Source organism: Paroedura picta, unplaced genomic scaffold (assembly GCF_049243985.1).
Source record: "Paroedura picta isolate Pp20150507F unplaced genomic scaffold, Ppicta_v3.0 Ppicta_v3_sca19, whole genome shotgun sequence".
NCBI lineage: Eukaryota > Metazoa > Chordata > Lepidosauria > Squamata > Gekkonidae > Paroedura > Paroedura picta.
The window spans coordinates 6035268-6053966 of NW_027518616.1; positions in this window are offsets into that span (position 1 = coordinate 6035268).

Genomic DNA, 18699 nt, shown 5'->3' on the forward strand with positions numbered 1-18699 from the left:
TCCGGAAAACCAATACAACGCCCACCCGGAAGAATATATAAAGATAAACGAACCGTTCACTGGGTACTTATCCGTACGAAAAACCCTATTGATTTACCTGTTTTTACAAGGAAGTAAAATGTGAAAAAAACATTTCTACATCCCATGGCCTTTCCCAACCATTTAAATTTTTCTCTTACAGGTCTAACACTTCCGAAAAACCAATACAACGCCCACCCGGAAGAATATATAAAGATAAACGAACCGTTCACTGGGTACTTATCCGTACGAAAATCCCTATCGATTTTCCTGTTTTTACAAGGAAGTAAAATGGGAAAAAAATATTTCTACATCCCATGGCCTTTCCCAACCATTTAAATTTTTCTCTTACAGGTCTAACACTTCCGAAAAACCAGAACAACGCCCACCCGGAACAATATATAAAGGTAAACGAACCGTTCACTGGGCACTTATCCGTACGAAAAACCCTATTGATTTACCTGTTTTAACAAGGAAATAAAATGTGAAAAAAATATTTCTACATCCCATGGCCTTTCCCAACCATTTAAATTTTTCTCTTACAGGTTTAACACTTCTGAAAAACAATACAACGCCCACCCGGAACAATATATAAAGCTAAACGAACCGTTCACTGGGCACTTATCCGTACGAAAAACCGTATTGATTTACCTGTTTTTACAAGGAAATAAAATGTGAAAAAAATATTTCTACATCCCATGGCCTTTCCCAACCATTTAATTTTTTCTCTTACAGGTCTAACACTTCCGAAAAACCTAAACAATGCCCACCCGGAACAATATATAAAGCTAAACGAACCGTTCACTGGGCACTTATCCGTACGAAAAACCCTATTGATTTACCTGTTTTTACAAGGAAATAAAATGTGAAAAAAATATTTCTACATCCCATGGCCTTTCCCAACCATTTAAATTTTTCTCTTACAGGTCTAACACTTCCGAAAAACCAATACAACGCCCACCCGGAACAATATATAAAGCTAAACGAACCGTTCACTTGGCACTTCTCCATACGAAAAACCCTATTGATTTACCTGTTTTTACAAGGAAATAAAATGTGAAAAAAATATTTCTACATCCCATGGCCTTTCCCAACCATTTAAATTTTTCTCTTACTGGTCTAACACTTCCGAAAAACCTAAACAATGCCCACCCGGAACAATATATAAAGCTAAATGAACCGTTCACTGGGCACTTATCCGTACGAAAAACCCTATTGATTTACCTGTTTTTACAAGGAAATAAAATGTGAAAAAAATATTTCTACATCCCATGGCATTTCCCAACCATTTAAATTTTTCTCTTACAGGTCTAACACTTCCGAAAAACCAATACAACGCCCACCCGGAACAATATATAAAGCTAAACGAGCCGTTCACTGGGCACTTCTCCGTACGAAAAACCCTATTGATTTACCTGTTTTTACAAGGAAATAAAATGTGAAAAAAATATTTCTACATCCCATGGCCTTTCCCAACCATTTAAATTTTTCTCTTACAGGTCTAACACTTGCGAAAAACCAATACAACTCCCACCCGGAAAAATATATAAAGCTAAACGAACCGTTCACTGGGTACTTATCCGTACGAAAAACCCTATTGATTTACCTGTTTTTACAAGGAAGTAAATGTGAAAAAAATATTTCTACATCCCATGGCCTTTCCCAACCATTTAAATATTTCTCTTACAGGTCTAACACTACCGAAAAACCAATACAACGCCCACCCGGAACAATATATAAAGCTAAACGAACCGTTCACTGGGCACTTATCCGTACGAAAAACCCTATTGATTTACCTGTTTTTACAAGGAAATAAAATGTGAAAAAAATATTTCTACATCCCATGGCCTTTCCCAACCATTTAAATTTTTCTCTTACAGGTCTAACACTTCCGAAAAACCAATACAACGCCCACCCGGAACAATATATAAAGCTAAACGAACCGTTCACTGGGCACTTATCCGTACGAAAAACCCTATTGATTTACCTGTTTTTACAAGGAAATAAAATGTGAAAAAAATATTTCTACATCCCATGGCCTTTCCCAACCATTTAAATTTTTCTCTTACAGGTCTAACACTTCCGAAAAACCAATACAACGCCCACCCGGAACAATATATAAAGCTAAACAAACCGTTCACTGGGCACTTATACGTACGAAAATCCCTATCGATTTACCTGTATTTACAAGGAAATAAAATGTGAAAAAAATATTTCTACAAACCATGGCCTTTCCCAACCATTTAAATTTTTCTCTTACAGGTCTAACACTTCCGAAAAACCAATACAACGCCCACCCGGAGCAATATATAAAGCTAAACGAACCGTTCACTGGGCACTTATCCGTACGAAAAACCCTATTGATTTAACTGTTTTTACAAGGAAATAAAATGTGAAAAAAATATTTCTACATCCCATGACCTTCCCCAACCATTTAAATTTTTCTCTTACAGGTCTAACACTTCCGAAAAAACAATACAACGCCCACCCGGAACAATATATAATGCTAAACGAACCGTTCACTGGGCACTTCTCCGTACGAAAAACCCTATTGATTTACCTGTTTTTACAAGGAAATAAAATGTGAAAAAAATATTTCTACATCCCATGGCCTTCCCCAACCATTTAAATTTTTCTCTTACAGGTCTAACACTTCCGAAAAACCAATACAACTCCCACCCGGAAAAATATATAAAGCTAAACGAACCGTTCACTGGGTACTTATACGTACGAAAAACCCTATTGATTTACCTGTTTTTACAAGGAAGTAAATGTGAAAAAAATATTTCTACATCCCATGGCCTTTCCCAACCATTTAAATATTTCTCTTACAGGTCTAACACTTCCGAAAAACCAATACAACGCCCACCCGGAAGAATATATAAAGATAAACAAACCGTTCACTGGGTACTTATCTGTACGAAAATCCCTATCGATTTTCCTGTTTTTACAAGGAAGTAAAATGTGAAAAAAATATTTCTACATCCCATGGCCTTTCCCAACCATTTAAATTTTTCTCTTACAGGTCTAACTCTTCCGAAAAACCAATACAACGCCCACCCGGAACAATATATAAAGCTATACGAACCGTTCACTGGGCACTTATCCGTACGAAAAACCCTATTGATTTACCTGTTTTTACAAGGAAGTAAAATGTGAAAAAAATATTTCTACATCCCATGGCCTTTCCCAACCATTTAAATTTTTCTCTTACAGGTTTAACACTTCCGAAAAAACAATACAACGCCCACCCGGAACAATATATAAAGCTAAACGAACCGTTCACTGGGCACTTATCCGTACGAAAAACCCTATTGATTTACCTGTTTTTACAAGGAAATAAAATGTGAAAAAAATATTTCTACATCCCATGGCCTTTCCCAACCATTTAAATATTTCTCTTACAGGTCTAACACTTCCGAAAAACCAATACAATGCCCACCCGGAAGAATATATAAAGATAAACAAACCGTTCACTGGGTACTTATCTGTACGAAAATCCCTATCGATTTTCCTGTTTTTACAAGGAAGTAAAATGTGAAAAAAATATTTCTACATCCCATGGCCTTTCCCAACCATTGAAATTTTTCTCTTACAGGTTTAACACTTCCGAAAAACCAATACAACGCCTACCCGGAACAATATATAAAGCTAAACGAACCGTTCACTGGGCACTTATCCGTACGAAAAACCCTATTGATTTACCTGTATTTACAAGGAAATAAAATGTGAAAAAAATATTTCTACATCCCATGGCCTTTCCCAACCATTTAAATTTTTCTCTTACAGGTCTAACACTTCCGAAAAACCAATACAACGCCCACCCGGAACAATATATAAAGCTAAACAAACCGTTCACTGGGCACTTATACGTACGAAAATCCCTATCGATTTACCTGTATTTACAAGGAAATAAAATGTGAAAAAAATATTTCTACAAACCATGGCCTTTCCCAACCATTTAAATTTTTCTCTTACAGGTCTAACACTTCCGAAAAACCAATACAACGCCCACCCGGAGCAATATATAAAGCTAAACGAACCGTTCACTGGGCACTTATCCGTACGAAAAACCCTATTGATTTAACTGTTTTTACAAGGAAATAAAATGTGAAAAAAATATTTCTACATCCCATGGCCTTCCCCAACCATTTAAATTTTTCTCTTACAGGTCTAACACTTCCGAAAAAACAATACAACGCCCACCCGGAACAATATATAATGCTAAACGAACCGTTCACTGGGCACTTCTCCGAACGAAAAACCCTATTGATTTACCTGTTTTTACAAGGAAATAAAATGTGAAAAAAATATTTCTACATCCCATGGCCTTTCCCAACCATTTAAATTTTTCTCTTACAGGTCTAACACTTCCGAAAACCCAATACAACGCCCACCCGGAAGAATATATAAAGATAAACGAACCGTTCACTGGGTACTTATCCGTACGAAAATCCCTATCGATTTTCCTGTTTTTACAAGGAAGTAAAATGTGAAAAAAATATTTCTACATCCCATGGCCTTTCCCAACCATTTAAATTTTTCTCTTACAGGTCTAACACATCCGAAAAACCAAAACAACGCCCACCCGGAACAATATATAAAGCTAAACGAACCGTTCACTGGACACGTATCCGTACGAAAAACCCTATTGATTTACCTGTTTTTAAAAGGAAATAAAATGTGAAAAAAATATTTCTACATCCCATGGCCTTTCCCAACCATTTAAATTTTTCTCTTACAGGTCTAACACTTCCAAAAAACCAATACAACGCCCACCCGTAACAATATATAAAGCTAAACGAACCGTTCACTGGGTACATATCCGTACGAAAATCCCTATTGATTTTCCTGTTTTTACAAGGAAGTAAAATGTGAAAAAAATATTTCTACATCCCATGGCCTTTCCCAACCATTTAAATTTTTCTCTTACAGGTCTAACACTTGCGAAAAACCAATACAACTCCCACCCGTAACAATATATAAAGCTAAACGAACCGTTCACTGGGTACTTATCCGTACGAAAAACCCTATTGATTTACCTGTTTTTACAAGGAAGTAAAATGTGAAAAAAATATTTCTACATCCCATGGCCTTTCCCAACCATTTAAATATTTCTCTTACAGGTCTAACACTTCCGAAAAACCAATACAACGCCCACCAGGAAGAATATATAAAGATAAACAAACCGTTCACTGGGCACTTATCCGTACGAAAATCCCTATCGATTTACCTGTATTTACAAGGAAATAAAATGTGAAAAAAATATTTCTACAAACCATGGCCTTTCCCAACCATTTAAATTTTTCTCTTACAGGTCTAACTCTTCCGAAAAACCAATACAACGCCCACCCGGAACAATATATAAAGCTATACGAACCGTTCACTGGGCACTTATCCGTACGAAAAACCCTATTGATTTACCTGTTTTTACAAGGAAGTAAAATGTGAAAAAAATATTTCTACATCCCATGGCCTTTCCCAACCATTTAAATTTTTCTCTTACAGGTTTAACACTTCCGAAAAAACAATACAACGCCTACCCGGAACAATATATAAAGCTAAACGAACCGTTCACTGGGCACTTATCCGTACGAAAAACCCTATAGATTTACCTGTTTTTACAAGGAAATAAAATGTGAAAAAAATATTTCTACATCCCATGGCCTTTCCCAACCATTTAAATTTTTCTCTTACAGGTCTAACACTTCCGAAAAACCAATACAACGCCCACCCGGAACAATATATAAAGCTAAACGAACCGTTCACTGGGCACTTATCCGTACGAAAAACCCTATTGATTTACCTGTTTTTACAAGGAAATAAAATGTGAAAAAAATATTTCTACATCCCATGGCCTTTCCCAACCATTTAAAATTTTCTCTTACAGGTCTAACACTTCCGAAAACCCAATACAACGCCCACCCGGAAGAATATATAAAGATAAACGAACCGTTCACTGGGTACTTATCCGTACGAAAATCCCTATCGATTTTCCTGTTTTTACAAGGAAGTAAAATGTGAAAAAAATATTTCTACATCCCATGGCCTTTCCCAACAATTTAAATTTTTCTCTTACAGGTCTAACACATCCGAAAAACCAAAACAACGCCCACCCGGAACAATATATAAAGCTAAACGAACCGTTCACTGGGCACGTATCCGTACGAAAAACCCTATTGATTTACCTGTTTTTAAAAGGAAATAAAATGTGAAAAAAATATTTCTACATCCCATGGCCTTTCCCAACCATTTAAATTTTTCTCTTACAGGTCTAACACTTCCAAAAAACCAATAGAACGCCCACCCGGAACAATATATAAAGCTAAACGAACCGTTCACTGGGCACTTATCCGTACGAAAAACCCTATTGATTTACCTGTTTTTACAAGGAAATAAAATGTGAAAAAAATATTTCTACAACCCATGGCCTTTCCCAACCATTTAAATTTTTCTCTTACAGGTCTAACACTTCAGAAAAACCAATACAACGCCCACCCGGAACAATATATAAAGCTAAACGAACCGTTCACTGGGTACATATCCGTACGAAAATCCCTATTGATTTTCCTGTTTTTACAAGTAAGTAAAATGTGAAAAAAATATTTCTACATCCCATGGCCTTTCCCAACCATTTAAATTTTTCTCTTACAGGTCTAACACTTCCGAAAAACCAATACAACGCCCACCCGGAACAATATATAAAGCTAAACGAACCGTTCACTTGGTACTTATCCGTACGAAAATCCATATTGATTTACCTGTTTTTAAAAGGAAATAAAATGTGAAAAAAATATTTCTACATCCCATGGCCTTTCCCAACCATTTAAATTTTTCTCTTACAGGTCTAACACTTCCGAAAAACCAATACAACGCCCACCCGGAACAATATATAAAGCTAAACGAACCGTTCACTGGGTACTTATCCGTACGAAAAACCCTATTGATTTACCTGTTTTTACAAGGAAGTAAATGTGAAAAAAATATTTCTACATCCCATGGCCTTTCCCAACCATTTAAATTTTTCTCTTACAGGTCTAACACTTCTGAAAATCCAATACAACGCCCACCCGGAAGAATATATAAAGATAAACGAACCGTTCACTAGGTACTTATCCGTACGAAAAACCCTATCGATTTTCCTGTTTTTACAAGGAAGTAAAATGTGAAAAAAATATTTCTACATCCCATGGCCTTTCCCAACCATTTAAATTTTTCTCTTACAGGTCTAACACTTCCGAAAAACCAATACAACGCCCACCCGGAACAATATATAAAGCTAAACGAACCGTTCACTGGGCACGTATCCGTACGAAAAACCCTATTGATTTACCTGTTTTTACAAGGAAATAAAATGTGAAAAAAATATTTCTACATCCCATGGCCTTTCCCAACCATTTAAATTTTTCTCTTACAGGTCTAACACTTCCAAAAAACCAATAGAACGCCCACCCGGAACAATATATAAAGCTAAACGAACCGTTCACTGGGCACTTATCCGTACGAAAAACCCTATTGATTTACCTGTTTTTACAAGGAAATAAAATGTGAAAAAAATATTTCTACAACCCATGGCCTTTCCCAACCATTTAAATTTTTCTCTTACAGGTCTAACACTTCCGAAAAACCAATACAACGCCCACCCGGAACAATATATAAAGCTAAACGAACCGTTCACTGGGTACATATCCGTACGAAAATCCCTATTGATTTTCCTGTTTTTACAAGTAAGTAAAATGTGAAAAAAATATTTCTACATCCCATGGCCTTTCCCAACCATTTAAATTTTTCTCTTACAGGTCTAACACTTCCGAAAAACCAATACAACGCCCACCCGGAACAATATATAAAGCTAAACGAACCGTTCACTTGGTACTTATCCGTACGAAAATCCCTATTGATTTACCTGTTTTTAAAAGGAAATAAAATGTGAAAAAAATATTTCTACATCCCATGGCCTTTCCCAACCATTTAAATTTTTCTCTTACAGGTCTAACACTTCCGAAAAACCAATACAACGCCCACCCGGAACAATATATAAAGCTAAACGAACCGTTCACTGGGTACTTATCCGTACGAAAAACCCTATTGATTTACCTGTTTTTACAAGGAAGTAAATGTGAAAAAAATATTTCTACATCCCATGGCCTTTCCCAACCATTTAAATTTTTCTCTTACAGGTCTAACACTTCAGAAAATCCAATACAACGCCCACCCGGAAGAATATATAAAGATAAACGAACCGTTCACTAGGTACTTATCCGTACGAAAAACCCTATCGATTTTCCTGTTTTTACAAGGAAGTAAAATGTGAAAAAAATATTTCTACATCCCATGGCCTTTCCCAACCATTTAAATTTTTCTCTTACAGGTCTAACACATCCGAAAAACCAAAACAACGCCCACCCGGAACAATATATAAAGCTAAACGAACCTTTCACTGGGCACGTATCCGTACGAAAAACCCTATTGATTTACCTGTTTTTAAAAGGAAATAAAATGTGAAAAAAATATTTCTACATCCCATGGCCTTTCCCAACCATTTAAATTTTTCTCTTACAGGTCTAACACTTCCAAAAAACCAATAGAACGCCCACCCGGAACAATATATAAAGCTAAACGAACCGTTCACTGGGCACTTATCCGTACGAAAAACCCTATTGATTTACCTGTTTTTACAAGGAAATAAAATGTGAAAAAAATATTTCTACATCCCATGGCCTTTCCCAACCATTTAAATTTTTCTCTTACAGGTCTAACACTTCCGAAAAACCAATACAACGCCCACCCGGAACAATATATAAAGCTAAACGAACCGTTCACTGGGTACATATCCGTACGAAAATCCCTATTGATTTTCCTGTTTATACAAGTAAGTAAAATGTGAAAAAAATATTTCTACATCCCATGGCCTTTCCCAACCATTTAAATTTTTCTCTTACAAGTCTAACACTTCCGAAAAACCAATACAACGCCCACCCGGAACAATATATAAAGCTAAACGAACCGTTCACTTGGTACTTATCCGTACGAAAATCCCTATTGATTTACATGTTTTTAAAAGGAAATAAAATGTGAAAAAAATATTTCTACATCCCATGGCCTTTCCCAACCATTTAAATTTTTCTCTTACAGGTCTAACACTTCCGAAAAACCAATACAACGCCCACCCGGAACAATATATAAAGCTAAACGAACCGTTCACTGGGTACTTATCCGTACGAAAAACCCTATTGATTTACCTGTTTTTACAAGGAAGTAAATGTGAAAAAAATATTTCTACATCCCATGGCCTTTCCCAACCATTTAAATTTTTCTCTTACAGGTCTAACACTTCCGAAAATCCAATACAACGCCCAACCGGAAGAATATATAAAGCTAAACGAACCGTTCACTAGGTACTTATCCGTACAAAAATCCCTATCGATTTTCCTGTTTTTACAAGGAAGTAAAATGTAAAAAAAATATTTCTACATCCCATGGCCTTTCCCAACCATTTAAATTTTTCTCTTACAGGTCTAACACTTCCGAAAAACCAAAACAACGCCCACCCGGAACAATATATAAAGCTAAACGAACCGTTCACTGGGCACTTATCCGTACGAAAATCCCTATCGATTTACCTGTATTTACAAGGAAATAAAATGTGAAAAAAATATTTCTACAAACCATGGCCTTTCCCAACCATTTAAATTTTTCTCTTACAGGTCTAACACTTCCGAAAAACCAATACAACGCCCACCCGGAACAATATATAAAGCTAAACGAACCGTTCACTGGGCACTTATCCGTACGAAAAACCCTATTGATTTACCTGTTTTAACAAGGAAATAAAATGTGAAAAAAATATTTCTACATCCCATGGCCTTTCCCAACCATTTAAATTTTTCTCTTACAGGTCTAACACTTCCAAAAAACCAATACAACGCCCACCCGGAACAATATATAAAGCTAAACGAACCGTTCACTGGGCACTTATCCGTAAGAAAAACCCTATTGATTTACCTGTTTTTACAAGGAATTAAAATGTGAAAAAAATATTTCTACATCCCATGGCCTTTCCCAACCATTTAAATTTTTCTCTTACAGGTCTAACACTTCCGAAAAACCAATACAACGCCCACCCGGAACAATATATAAAGCTAAACGAACCGTTCACTGGGTACATATCCGTACGAAAATCCCTATTGATTTTCCTGTTTTTACAAGGAAGTAAAATGTGAAAAAAATATTTCTACATCCCATGGCCTTTCCCAACCGTTTAAATTTTTCTCTTACAGGTCTAACACTTCCGAAAAACCAATACAACGCCCACCCGGAACAATATATAAAGCTAAACGAACCGTTCACTTGGTACTTATCCGTACGAAAATCCCTATTGATTTACCTGTTTTTAAAAGGAAATAAAATGTGAAAAAAATATTTCTACATCCCATGGCCTTTCCCAACCATTTAAATTTTTCTCTTACAGGTCTAACACTTCCGAAAAACCAATACAACGCCCACCCGGAACAATATATAGAGCTAAACGAACCGTTCACTGGGTACTTATCCGTACGAAAAACCCTATTGATTTACCTGTTTTTACAAGGAAGTAAATGTGAAAAAAATATTTCTACATCCCATGGCCTTTCCCAACCATTTAAATTTTTCTCTTACAGGTCTAACACTTCCGAAAATCCAATACAACGCCCACCCGGAAGAATATATAAAGATAAACGAACCGTTCACTAGGTACTTATCCGTACAAAAATCCCTATCGATTTTCCTGTTTTTACAAGGAAGTAAAATGTGAAAAAAATATTTCTACATCCCATGGCCTTTCCCAACCATTTAAATTTTTCTCTTACAGGTCTAACACTTCCGAAAATCCAATACAACGCCCAACCGGAAGAATATATAAAGCTAAACGAACCGTTCACTAGGTACTTATCCGTACAAAAATCCCTATCGATTTTCCTGTTTTTACAAGGAAGTAAAATGTAAAAAAAATATTTCAACATCCCATGGCCTTTCCCAACCATTTAAATTTTTCTCTTACAGGTCTAACACTTCCGAAAAACCAAAACAACGCCCACCCGGAACAATATATAAAGCTAAACGAACCGTTCACTGGGCACTTATCCGTACGAAAATCCCTATCGATTTACCTGTATTTACAAGGAAATAAAATGTGAAAAAAATATTTCTACAAACCATGGCCTTTCCCAACCATTTAAATTTTTCTCTTACAGGTCTAACACTTCTGAAAAACCAATACAACGCCCACCCGGAACAATATATAAAGCTAAACGAACCGTTCACTGGGCACTTATCCGTACGAAAAACCCTATTGATTTACCTGTTTTTACAAGGAAATAAAATGTGAAAAAAATATTTCTACATCCCATGGCCTTTCCCAACCATTTAAATTTTTCTCTTACAGGTCTAACACTTCCAAAAAACCAATACAACGCCCACCCGGAACAATATATAAAGCTAAACGAACCGTTCACTGGGCACTTATCCGTAAGAAAAACCCTATTGATTTACCTGTTTTTACAAGGAATTAAAATGTGAAAAAAATATTTCTACATCCCATGGCCTTTCCCAACCATTTAAATTTTTCTCTTACAGGTCTAACACTTCCGAAAAACCAATACAACGCCCACCCGGAACAATATATAAAGCTAAACGAACCGTTCACTGGGTACATATCCGTACGAAAATCCCTATTGATTTTCCTGTTTTTACAAGGAAGTAAAATGTGAAAAAAAAAATATTTCTACATCCCATGGCCTTTCCCAACCATTTAAATTTTTCTCTTACAGGTCTAACACTTCCGAAAAACCAATACAACGCCCACCCGGAACAATATATAAAGCTAAACGAACCGTTCACTTGGTACTTATCCGTACGAAAATCCCTATTGATTTACCTGTTTTTAAAAGGAAATAAAATGTGAAAAAAATATTTCTACATCCCATGGCCTTTCCCAACCATTTAAATTTTTCTCTTACAGGTCTAACACTTCCGAAAAACCAATACAACGCCCACCCGGAACAATATATAAAGCTAAACGAACCGTTCACTGGGTACTTATCCGTACGAAAAACCCTATTGATTTACCTGTTTTTACAAGGAAGTAAATGTGAAAAAAATATTTCTACATCCCATGGCCTTTCCCAACGATTTAAATTTTTCTCTTACAGGTCTAACACTTCCGAAAATCCAATACAACGCCCACCCGGAAGAATATATAAAGATAAACGAACCGTTCACTAGGTACTTATCCGTACAAAAATCCCTATCGATTTTCCTATTTTTACAAGGAAGTAAAATGTGAAAAAAATATTTCTACATCCCATGGCCTTTCCCAACCATTTAAATTTTTCTCTTACAGGTCTAACACTTCCGAAATACCAAAACAACGCCCACCTGGAACAATATATAAAGCTAAATGAACCATTCACTGGGCACTTATCCGTACGAAAAACCCTATTGATTTACCTGTTTTTACAAGGAAATAAAATGTGAAAAAAATATTTCTACATCCCATGGCCTTTCCCAACCATTTAAATTTTTCTCTTACAGGTCTAACACTTCCGAAAAACCAATACAACGCCCACCCGGAACAATATATAATGCTAAACGAACCGTTCACTGGGCACTTATCCGTACGAAAATCCCTATCGATTTACCTGTATTTACAAGGAAATAAAATGTGAAAAAAATATTTCTACAAACCATGGCCTTTCCCAACCATTTAAATTTTTCTCTTACAGGTCTAACACTTCCGAAAAACCAATACAACGCCCACCCGGAACAATATATAAAGCTAAACGAACCGTTCACTGGGCACTTATCCGTACGAAAAACCCTATTGATTTACCTGTTTTTACAAGGAAATAAAATGTGAAAAAAATATTTCTACATCCCATGGCCTTTCCCAACCATTTAAATTTTTCTCTTACAGGTCTAACACTTCCGAAAAACCAATACAACGCCCACCCGGAACAATATATAAAGCTAAACGAACCGTTCACTGGGCACTTATCCGTACGAAAATCCCTATTGATTTACCTGTTTTTACAAGGAAATAAAACGTGAAAAAAATATTTCTGCATCCCATGTCCTTTCCCAACCATTTAAATTTTTCTCTTACAGGTCTAACACTTCCGAAAAACCTAAACAATGCCCACCCGGAACAATATATAAAGCTAAATGAACCGTTCACTGGGCACTTATCCGTACGAAAAACCCTATTGATTTACCTATTTTTACAAGGAAATAAGAGCCTCTTGTGGCGCAGAGTGGTAAGGCAGCCGTCTGAAAGCTTTGCCCATAAGGCTGGGAGTTCAATCCCAGCAGCCGGCTCAAGGTTGACTCAGCCTTCCATCCTTCCGAGGTCGGTAAAATGAGTACCCAGCTTGCTGGGGGGTAAACGGTCATGACTGGGGAAGGCACTGGCAAACCACCCCGTATTGAGTCTGCCATGAAAACGCTGGAGGGCGTCACCCCAAGGGTCAGACATGACTCGGTGCTTGCACAGGGGATACCTTTACCTTTACTTTACAAGGAAATAAAATGTGAAAAAAATATTTCTACATCCCATGGCCTTTCCCAACCATTTAAATTTTTCTCTTACAGGTCTAACACTTCTGAAAAACCAATACAACGCCCATCCGGAGGAATATATAAAGATAAACGAACCGTTCACTGGGTACATATCCGTACGAAAATCCCTATCGATTTTCCTGTTTTTACAAGGAAGTAAAATGTGAAAAAAATATTTCTACATCCCATGGCCTTTCCCAACCATTTAAATTTTTCTCTTACAGGTCTAACAGATCCGAAAAACCAAAACAACGCCCACCCGGAACAATATATAAAGCTAAACGAACCGTTCACTGGGCACGTATCCGTACGAAAAACCCTATTGATTTACCTGTTTTTACAAGGAAATAAAATGTGAAAAAAATATTTCTACATCCCATGGCCTTTCCCAACCATTTAAATTTTTCTCTTACAGGTCTAACACTTCCGAAAAACCAATACAACGCCCACCCGGAACAATATATAAAGCTAAACGAACCGTTCACTGGGTACATATCCGTACGAAAATCCCTATTGATTTTCCTGTTTTTACAAGGAAGTAAAATGTGAAAAAAATATTTCTACATCCCATGGCCTTTCTCAACCATTTAAATTTTTCTCTTACAGGTCTAACACTTCCGAAAAACCAATACAACGCCCACCCGGAACAATATATAAAGCTAAACGAACCGTTCACTTGGTACTTATCCGTACGAAAATCCCTATTGATTTACCTGTTTTTAAAAGGAAATAAAATGTGAAAAAAATATTTCTACATCCTATGGCCTTTCCCAACCATTTAAATTTTTCTCTTACAGGTCTAACACTTCCGAAAAACCAATATAACGCCCACCCGGAACAATATATAAAGCTAAACGAACCGTTCACTGGGTACTTATCCGTACGAAAAACCCTATTGATTTACCTGTTTTTACAAGGAAGTAAATGTGAAAAAAATATTTCTACATCCCATGGCCTTTCCCAACCATTTAAATTTTTCTCTTACAGGTCTAACACTTCCGAAAAACCAATACAACGCCCACCCGGAACAATATATAAAGCTAAACGAACCGTTCACTAGGTACTTATCCGTACAAAAATCCCTATCGATTTTCCTGTTTTTACAAGGAAGTAAAATGTAAAAAAAATATTTCTACATCCCATGGCCTTTCCCAACCATTTAAATTTTTCTCTTACAGGTCTAACACTTCCGAAAAACCAAAACAACGCCCACCCGGAACAATATATAAAGCTAAACGAACCGTTCACTGGGCACTTATCCGTACGAAAATCCCTATCGATTTACCTGTATTTACAAGGAAATAAAATGTGAAAAAAATATTTCTACAAACCATGGCCTTTCCCAACCATTTAAATTTTTCTCTTACAGGTCTAACACTTCCGAAAAACCAATACAACGCCCACCCGGAACAATATATAAAGCTAAACGAACCGTTCACTGGGCACTTATCCGTACGAAAATCCCTATTGATTTACCTGTTTTTACAAGGAAATAAAACGTGAAAAAAATATTTCTGCATCCCATGTCCTTTCCCAACCATTTAAATTTTTCTCTTACAGGTCTAACACTTCCGAAAAACCTAAACAATGCCCACCCGGAACAATATATAAAGCTAAATGAACCGTTCACTGGGCACTTATCCGTACGAAAAACCCTATTGATTTACCTATTTTTACAAGGAAATAAGAGCCTCTTGTGGCGCAGAGTGGTAAGGCAGCCGTCTGAAAGCTTTGCCCATAAGGCTGGGAGTTCAATCCCAGCAGCCGGCTCAAGGTTGACTCAGCCTTCCATCCTTCCGAGGTCGGTAAAATGAGTACCCAGCTTGCTGGGGGGTAAACGGTCATGACTGGGGAAGGCACTGGCAAACCACCCCGTATTGAGTCTGCCATGAAAACGCTGGAGGGCGTCACCCCAAGGGTCAGACATGACTCGGTGCTTGCACAGGGGATACCTTTACCTTTACTTTACAAGGAAATAAAATGTGAAAAAAATATTTCTACATCCCATGGCCTTTCCCAACCATTTAAATTTTTCTCTTACAGGTCTAACACTTCTGAAAAACCAATACAACGCCCATCCGGAGGAATATATAAAGATAAACGAACCGTTCACTGGGTACATATCCGTACGAAAATCCCTATCGATTTTCCTGTTTTTACAAGGAAGTAAAATGTGAAAAAAATATTTCTACATCCCATGGCCTTTCCCAACCATTTAAATTTTTCTCTTACAGGTCTAACAGATCCGAAAAACCAAAACAACGCCCACCCGGAACAATATATAAAGCTAAACGAACCGTTCACTGGGCACGTATCCGTACGAAAAACCCTATTGATTTACCTGTTTTTACAAGGAAATAAAATGTGAAAAAAATATTTCTACATCCCATGGCCTTTCCCAACCATTTAAATTTTTCTCTTACAGGTCTAACACTTCCGAAAAACCAATACAACGCCCACCCGGAACAATATATAAAGCTAAACGAACCGTTCACTGGGTACATATCCGTACGAAAATCCCTATTGATTTTCCTGTTTTTACAAGGAAGTAAAATGTGAAAAAAATATTTCTACATCCCATGGCCTTTCTCAACCATTTAAATTTTTCTCTTACAGGTCTAACACTTCCGAAAAACCAATACAACGCCCACCCGGAACAATATATAAAGCTAAACGAACCGTTCACTTGGTACTTATCCGTACGAAAATCCCTATTGATTTACCTGTTTTTAAAAGGAAATAAAATGTGAAAAAAATATTTCTACATCCTATGGCCTTTCCCAACCATTTAAATTTTTCTCTTACAGGTCTAACACTTCCGAAAAACCAATACAACGCCCACCCGGAACAATATATAAAGCTAAACGAACCGTTCACTGGGTACTTATCCGTACGAAAAACCCTATTGATTTACCTGTTTTTACAAGGAAGTAAATGTGAAAAAAATATTTCTACATCCCATGGCCTTTCCCAACCATTTAAATTTTTCTCTTACAGGTCTAACACTTCCGAAAAACCAATACAACGCCCACCCGGAACAATATATAAAGCTAAACGAACCGTTCACTAGGTACTTATCCGTACAAAAATCCCTATCGATTTTCCTGTTTTTACAAGGAAGTAAAATGTAAAAAAAATATTTCTACATCCCATGGCCTTTCCCAACCATTTAAATTTTTCTCTTACAGGTCTAACACTTCCGAAAAACCAAAACAACGCCCACCCGGAACAATATATAAAGCTAAACGAACCGTTCACTGGGCACTTATCCGTACGAAAATCCCTATCGATTTACCTGTATTTACAAGGAAATAAAATGTGAAAAAAATATTTCTACAAACCATGGCCTTTCCCAACCATTTAAATTTTTCTCTTACAGGTCTAACACTTCCGAAAAACCAATACAACGCCCACCCGGAACAATATATAAAGCTAAACGAACCGTTCACTGGGCACTTATCCGTACGAAAAACCCTATTGATTTACCTGTTTCTACAAGGAAATAAAATGTGAAAAAAATATTTCTACATCCCATGAACTTTCCCAACCATTTAAATTTTTCTCTTACACGTCTAACACTTCCGAAAAACCAATACTACGCCCACCCGGAACAATATATAAAGCTAAACGAACCGTTCACTGGGCACTTATCCGTACGAAAAACCCTATTGATTTACCTGTTTTTACAAGGAAATAAAATGTGAAAAAAATATTTCTACATCCCATGGCCTTTCCCAACCATTTAAATTTTTCTCTTACAGGTCTAACACTTCCGAAAAAACAATACAACGCCCACCCGGAACAATATATAAAGCTAAACGAACCGTTCACTGGGCACTTCTCCGTACGAAAAACCCTATTGATTTACCTGTTTTTACAAGGAAATAAAATGTGAAAAAAATATTTCTACATCCCATGGCCTTTCCCAACCATTTAAATTTTTCTCTTACAGGTCTAACACTTCCGAAAAACCAATACAACGCCCACCCGGAACAATATATAAAGCTAAACAAACCGTTCACTGGGCACTTATACGTACGAAAAACCCTATTGATTTACCTGTTTTTACAAGGAAATAAAATGTGAAAAAAATATTTCTACATCCCATGGCCTTTCCCAACCATTTAAATTTTTCTCTTACAGGTCTAACACTTCCGAAAAACCAATACAACGCCCACCCGGAACAATATATAAAGCTAAACAAACCGTTCACTGGGCACTTATACGTACGAAAATCCCTATCGATTTACCTGTATTTACAAGGAAATAAAATGTGAAAAAAATATTTCTACAAACCATGGCCTTTCCCAACCATTTAAATTTTTCTCTTATACGTCTAACACTTCCGAAAAACCAATACTACGCCCACCCGGAACAATATATAAAGCTAAACGAACCGTTCACTGGGCACTTATCCGTACGAAAAACCCTATTGATTTACCTGTTTTTACAAGGAAATAAAATGTGAAAAAAATATTTCTACATCCCATGGCCTTTCCCAACCATTTAAATTTTTCTCTTACAGGTCTAACACTTCCGAAAAAACAATATAACGCCCACCCGGAACAATATATAAAGCTAAACGAACCGTTCACTGGGCACTTCTCCGTACGAAAAACCCTATTGATTTACCTGTTTTTACAAGGAAATAAAATGTGAAAAAAATATTTCTACATCCCATGGCCTTTCCCAACCATTTAAATTTTTCTCTTACAGGTCTAACACTTCCGAAAAAACAATACAACGCCCACCCGGAACAATATATAAAGCTAAACGAACCGTTCACTGGGCACTTCTCCGTACGAAAAACCCTATTGATTTACCTGTTTTTACAAGGAAATAAAATGTGAAAAAAATATTTCTACATCCCATGGCCTTTCCCAACCATTTAAATTTTTCTCTTACAGGTCTAACACTTCCGAAAAACCAATACAACGCCCACCCGGAACAATATATAAAGCTAAACAAACCGTTCACTGGGCACTTATACGTACGAAAAACCCTATTGATTTACCTGTTTTTACAAGGAAATAAAATGTGAAAAAAATATTTCTACATCCCATGGCCTTTCCCAACCATTTAAAT